Source organism: Amblyomma mixtum, chromosome 7 (genome assembly GCF_055824585.1).
Source record: "Amblyomma mixtum isolate Tamu chromosome 7, ASM5582458v1, whole genome shotgun sequence".
Taxonomy (NCBI): Eukaryota; Metazoa; Arthropoda; class Arachnida; order Ixodida; family Ixodidae; genus Amblyomma; species Amblyomma mixtum.
Window position 1 is genome coordinate 104861383 of NC_143018.1, and position 7157 is coordinate 104868539.

Sequence of the window (7157 nt, forward strand, 5' to 3'; positions counted from 1 at the left end):
CCGTGATTTTTTGCACGCATGTTTTTTTTGTGAGAAAATAAATGTTCTTTGCGAATGAAGTCTTTGGAGTTCTGTGGGTGCTCATATTTTTATGCAGACATTGCAGTTGATGAAACAACTAACCTCTCGGATTTATGAAAGCAGAAAAATGACTGAGATACTGTTTGGGTGCAGGTTCTCTTTCTTTTTGTTTTTTTGTGTGCCGCCACCTTCCTTTTCATAGGGCATGCTGAAGGCTGATTGATACGTGGATGCTCACCACTTGGTCGTCTTCAGCGTGGTTCGCTTCTCTGTAGGCAGCACCGCCATCACGCTGGCAGCGGAATCGAGACTTGCTCTAAGACCACACACATTTTTTATTCAAGCCATCATTCATGTCAACCCAATGTTGCGGTCACTCTGTATCTGGCGCTTGCTCTCCACCCCCACTCTGTCAGCCTGCCCAGAGTTCTCGGTGCGGGGTGGTGGCGCCATCTTTTGCACCCGCACACAACTAAAAAACACAATACATGTCACCAAAAGGGTCGTACCAGCATATGCTGCATGTCTGACAACAGCAACCTCATATGACCAATGAGCCATCAGATCATCGAACGGCAACACTGCACACTTACTGCAAACCACTAGTGCCTCTGTTGAGGAGACTGCAATATTTGTACAAAAGCAAAACTAAATGGTTTCAATGATTTATCAGTAAATGGCTATTCGTCTGCGTGTGTAGAAGTGTTTGCTTAAATTTGCTGTGCACACACTACACTAGTGGTTTTTTGCTTACCAAGTCTTGCAATAAAAAATCAGGCAGCCAAAAGTCACAGAGCATGAGAGTGTTTGTTGTCATGGTGCACAGTATTCAAAACAGGCTTGCCACTGATAACAACAGTCTAGATGCAATCAAGTCTGTTGGCACACGCTTTATGCAGCCAGTTTTTACTTTGAGCCGTCATGCTGGCTGGGATGTCATTCCGAATGAGAGTGTGACACACAGATCCAAGGAATATTGGCACTGTCCTTTCAATTGCTGCAGCTTTGATTGAGGTCGGGATGTCGTTGGCAACCAGCCCGTTGCATGTGAGCTTCTCGGAGCCCTGAAAGCACACCTGAAATGACAAAGCTGCTCACTAGTATAAAATTAAGTCACAAGAGCTAGAAGATACCTGAATTCCTCAAAATACCGATGTGAAAGGAGGATGGTGAAATTGCATTTAACCTCAGCCCAAGTTAAAAGTCAGACTGCACACAGAGCACAAGGGACCTGGCCGAGGCAATGAAAGCAGCTCTATACTTCTGCAGCTCTACACTTGTCAACTTATTGAAGGTTAATGTTCACTATCTCCGAGTGCTGATTTCCAAACAGACCCAAAAGTTTTTCCAATTGTGTTTTTATCCCTCCAGCTGCTGTCAACCAATAGAACCGATCAAATGGACCTGAGAGGTTCCACATATTTGTTGCTGTTACTAAGTACCATACGTATATCGCCGCATACAAGTCAACATTTTTTTGCAAAAATGACTGCCTGAGATTTTGGGGGAGGGGAGTCGGCCTATACAGGTCTACCTATATGCGGAGTCTAAAGTAGTTTGGCCTGAGCCGCAGTTGTATGCACCCTGTACCGGTACCCATTTCCGGCTGAAGGGTAGATCTCCATGTGTCCAAGAAAATCACTAATGAACCGATTTCACTACGCCCACAGAGAAAAGTAGAATGAAATCAAGGCACTGAAAAATACTGGTTCCCGCACGCATCACAGCATCCTCGCAGAGGGCACAGCATAGCACAACAGTGCATCGGCATTTCATGTTTCAAACAAAAGACATTGCACTACACTGAGTGTAGCTGTTTCGGTCTCAAAAGAGGTGCCCTCGACTTGCGTGATAAGCTCAGCCAGAACCCGGCTACCTCTAGTGACAGAAAGGGGTGGCCGTTTGGTGCCCTGCTTTTGCTGGTTCAAGCCAGAGAAAGGGTTGGAGTAAGAGGTAACAAGCAAAAAAAACTTTATACAGCAAGAGATGATACACAGGAATTCACACTGGTTTTAAAGAGCAATGAAAAGCATGCAACTAAAGAGGCTCTATTACAAAGAGAGGCTTAACAACAATTAATGGTGCAAGAGAGAGTCGGAAAAAATTAACACCAAATTATTCCCCGGGGAACTGTCACAGACCGATGTCTGGAGAGTCACGTTGTGGCCATCCCATAGACGTGCGCAACTCCCTCGCAGATCTGTGGGCTTGCCGAACACTGGGTTGACCCCGGGAGCCGAGTGGTAGCACTTGATGACTCACTGCAACATTAGCTATAGCTTCCCGAAGCAACGTGACCTTCGTTTATAGGATGCGCCACGTCTGTCCATTACAACACGCCAAAGTAGGTGCGGACATAAACGTAGCTTTTACAGCACAAGTGTCCTCTCTCCCTCCCTTCGAGACGCGCGTCGTCATTGGTCAGGCGCGACGAAAACGTTTGGAACCTTCTAGGGGCTTCTCCGCCGCCTCCATAGAGGGAGGAAAGAACTCAGGAGAGGCATTTACGTCACATTTTTTGAAGCCAGCACCCCCTGCTCCTTCCCTACCTGGCCGCCGTTGCGGCGCGCTTGCTTAATCGCAACAGGCATTGCAGCAGATGATGCTACTGCACCCGGTGTTACTATTGGCTGCGCCGTCAGCCAAAGACTCCCAGTAGCCCTTGTGAAAACGCATGACTTCCGGCACAGTTTTAAGAGCCTTAGCCCTTACTCATCATGTTTCAAGATTTTATGGAGTCTGATACCACCCTGAGATCACAGCGTCATCTGTGGCAACAACTACCCATCACGTTTAGAGATTTCATGGGGTCTGCTACCACCCTGAGATCACAGCGCCATCTGCGGCAGCAACTAGAAAACAGCACATCTTGAATTGAGACTTGTAGCGCCATCTACAATAGCAATGTTGAAACAACCACCTGCCGCGTGCTTTAATATAATTCATATCAATTCTAGTAAACCAAACAGCTAACGCTCGTTACTTCAACGTCTTCCAGATGGTGGTGGCCTTTTTTTGGCATGCAGCTCAGAGTCCTTCCTCCATGGCCTCCTCCGAGCGGTGAGGAGAGGATGAAGCCAAGTGCGTGGAAGGTTACACACTCTCAACGCGTTAAGGGCCGTCATACGATCGCTATTTTGCACCTCCCACACTGCATGCGAATGACAAGGGACCGCACAGACCTGACAATAGGCATCCGCCTGGTCCGGCAAGCAGAGGGAGAGTTGCTGAACTTCAACTTTTGTGTGGAGAGTAGATCCGGCCGGCGAGCAGATTGCAGCGATTGGCTGCTTTTTACGTGACATCTCAGGCCCAACTCCATCTTCGCTTCTGCTGGGGCAAGATAGCCGTCCGTCGACTGAACTGGGGAGCGAGGCATAAGTGGTGGCAGCTATGCCGTGAAGCAAATTATATTGGCCACATGTTGATATTACGAGTGCTCAGAGCGACTGCGAACTTCTCCACTTGCAGCAGTGGCGAGCGACAGTTCCCCGAGTTGAATTCTGTAATTCTCGACACTGATGGAGTTGGCAGAGCGCTTCTTCAAACTGAAGCAACACCTGAAGCAATACATTAGTGCTGGTGCTTATACAACGCAAGCCAAAATATTGAGGCATCCCTAAAATATTGTATAATAAATCCCTGCCTCATTGATGCATTGATAGCACAAGTAACTTTGGACATAAAAGGAGGGGTCTGCATATACGTATACACAATAATTAAACCAGACCCTCCAGTCTTGAAAAGTGACGCAGTGCAGGTGCAGCAATGCAATAGATCAATTTCCATATTTGGTTCAATGTTTACATGAGCATTATTTCGAATAAGACGACAGCTGTGATGGGCAATGCGAAGGAAAGTGGCCCTCATGTCTGTTCTAAATATCAACGCGCGTTAGTACGATATTATGACACCTAGACCGCCATTAAGTTTTGCAAAAAGAAAAATGGGCTCACCTGCACATTGATCGAAAAGTAGCCTTTCTGATTGTGGTACACTTCTCCGAGCTGCCCGCCAGGTGACTTGATTCTGACATGGGTGCAGTCTATGCACCCAGTCACCCCAGGTAATCGGCCAAGGCGGTAAAACTCAGTGGCATCCGCTTAAACCTCGGCTGCAGGGGCGGGGAACTTAGCTCTTTCCTCATTGGCATTGCGTAACCCTCCTCGCAGTGGCGCTCCTCCTTCTCCGCTCTAAGAGTGTGTTCATCGTATTTTTCCGTTTTCGATTATTTACTGGATGTTTCTATTGCACGGATCTGTGCACCTTGTTTGAATTATTCGTAGTGGCAACTTGGTTTTCTAATAATGTTTGCACACCTTACTTTGCACCAGAGGAAAATAAATTTGTATGCAGTTGACCTACTGCTTGCCACTGTCCTAGAAGGAATGAATCCAGGTCTCAAAAAGTCTACAGAGAGAATACTGATGCTGCATCTAATTTGTTTCATTCCCGCTGCATTTGCTCAAAACATAAATTAATTTCTTGCCTTTTCTCTCGAATGCCGAATGCAACACTTTTCCGGCAATTCCTGAGCATGGTAACGTTTTTGCTGTGTCAGAGCGGAGGAAGAGGGGTGGCACTGCGAGGAGGGTTATGCAACGCCAACGAGAAAAGAACCGGCAACTTCATAGTTCGAGGGAACAGGTGTGCCGCGATCAGCGTGGACAGTCGTTCCATGCATGACACACTGTCGGTTGCAAAACGTTTACCAAGTCACCGGTGACTACTTGAAACGTTCCGCTCCCATAAAACTGAAGTGCAATGGCCAGCTGCTGCAGCATCGGTGGTAGCGGGTGACCACGATTACCCAGGCAGCACAACAACATTGGCCGAACGTCGCGCAAGTGTTGGCAAAACTTGGCACGAACATCGGTCCTACACTGGCATTTGGGCCGAGCGCTACCACTTCACACATTGGCCTTACTTTCATGCCAGTTTTGGGCCAACGCTCGGCCGATCAAGCGGCCAACGCAGTCCCGATGTTCGTTCTGCAGCATGGACCAGCAAAGGTCTCATACTGGCATCCAACTTTCAAACATTGGTAGCCAAGTTTCAAACATTGGTAGCCAGCTTTCGAATAATGGTTTCCAGCTTTCGAATATTGGCATCCAGCTTTCGAATAATGGTTTCCAGCTTTCGAATAATGGCATCCAGCTTTCGAACGCTGGCACATGCAATTAACCCACTCGCCAATGACCGGCACTGTGGATAGATGTACATGCATAACATTCTACCTAGCAAATATTCATAAATGAGGGTGCGAAAGAATTCCAGAAAAAAGACCCGTTTATTGCTTTGAGTTACAAGAATCACGCTTCTAGCGCACACAGGATGGTTTGCGCTACCACCAGCCACCCTGGGGAGTAAAGAAAAGGGGCCCAAGAGCATGGTGGCAGAGGCTGTGGGAAAACAATTTATTTTCAAGTTTGGTGAGTGCCGATCAGGTTGGACAAAGCATCTCGGCAAGCTGCTGCGGCACGGCTAAGGCATCCAAAAAGCGCTCAACGGAGCTGTCCTCCAGTGAACTGATCAGTCATATCCGAAGTAATCGTTGCACTCCACTTGCAAGGGGGCTGCTGGACTGCATTCAAACAAATTCCTCGTCCAGTTCTTGCACGATGGCCTCACGAAGTGCCAAGCCTGCAAAGAGATGCATGATGTCATGGTAAGTTGAATTATGGCCATCACAGAACAAAAACAAACATAACAAAGATAACACCGAATTTTGTGAAACACAGTAATCGTGAAGACACTAGGAACATATTTTACAGGATAATTTTTAATTTATTTTTAAGAACCAGCCCCACACTAGTTGCACAAAGTGGAATTTAATTTACTAAACTTCCCTTACACCAAATGGTTTAATTTAGTTTAATGCGTCGTGTCGCACTCCCAGTAAATATACTCAATGCGAGATAAGGAAATTAATGTGATATTGAAAACAGATTAATGTATTATTTTGTTTTAATATCATAACTTGTGTGTCTAAATTGCGAGGTAATTTTTTATTCCAGTAAATATGCACAGGTTGTAGCGTCTCTTCCACATGGACGTCAAAACAACATTTTTGATTAGTTTTATTTAATGGGGTCAAAAATGCGGCTCGCGACTTTTGACGAAATACGCTGAACGCAAGGAACTCAGGGCACCTTTGTTTTACCTTAGTTGCTTCGCATGCATGCTATAGTTGGATTCGAAACTGCAACTTGAAAACCACACAAAAATACTAGTCTGATAGTCCAGAGTAATGCCCTTTTTCATTGCGAGAGAACTTCGGCAAAAGCTTTAACCAGTAATTGCGGATTTTCTATTGAGTCTGCAAGAGTAGAAGGCAAAAAGAAACACTACGGAAGTATTACACATATCCTTACCAACTAGTCTGCAGTGGAAAATTAATTAAGCGGTTCTGATTTCCGTCGTGCATAAGCGGTAAAGGACATATTCCCGAATGCATCCTATCTCAATTCATATGAGTTCAAACCCGCTGTTAGCCAAAGTAGTGAATCTTTAGTGAGTTCATCTCACCAAAGACGAAAAATTAAATTCTCACCATTCGGCCACAATTCCACTGCGCACGACGTCAAGCAAGCCATTTCGCAATGAGAGTGGGTACACAGAAGTCGTCCTCGTGCTTTTTGGCTCGCTCTCTTCTCCTGCCGAAAAAATAAAGGCGCATGTAGTCAAAGCAACATTTACTACAAAAAACACTTTAACTTCCAGACGTATATCAAGATAAAAGAGTTTTAGTACTTACAAAAGATCTTGCAGGCGGTACGAACAGCGTCGGAGCTCTCCTAATATATGAGTGTGGCTTTTCGCGTGCGCAGACTATGAACGGTGTTAGCTCGAGTGTGCATGCATTTTCGTCGCGTTGGTTTGCACGTGGTTGAGCTCCGCCGTGCAGTCAAGAATGTCTTATTGTGATGAGTCGCGCGGTTCCAAGACGAGCAGTGGAGACGATGGTGTGGGGGGGGTGGGGGGTTGGCTGGAGGGGAGAGAGGAATTTTCCTTTACACAGGTTTTGCGGTTCCGAGAAAAGTCCTCGAGCTGAAAGGTGGAGATAGGGAGGTGGAGGAACAGCGAAGCGCGTAGCTGCGCGCGAGGGAAAACAGGTTTGAGAAAGTGACAACCAG

At 46.4% G+C, this 7157-nt stretch overlaps 1 long non-coding RNA gene across 1 annotated transcript; it reads right to left on the bottom strand.

The window, feature by feature from the left end:
• Positions 1–5414: 5414 nt before the first annotated feature.
• On the bottom strand, positions 5415–6681 carry LOC149337085 (uncharacterized). The gene is made up of 2 exons (XR_016284598.1): positions 6575–6681; positions 5415–5664 (listed from the first exon to the last, which is right to left on the bottom strand). It is a non-coding gene; the product is annotated as an uncharacterized LOC149337085 (long non-coding RNA).
• Between the last annotated feature and the right edge of the window lie 476 nt (positions 6682–7157).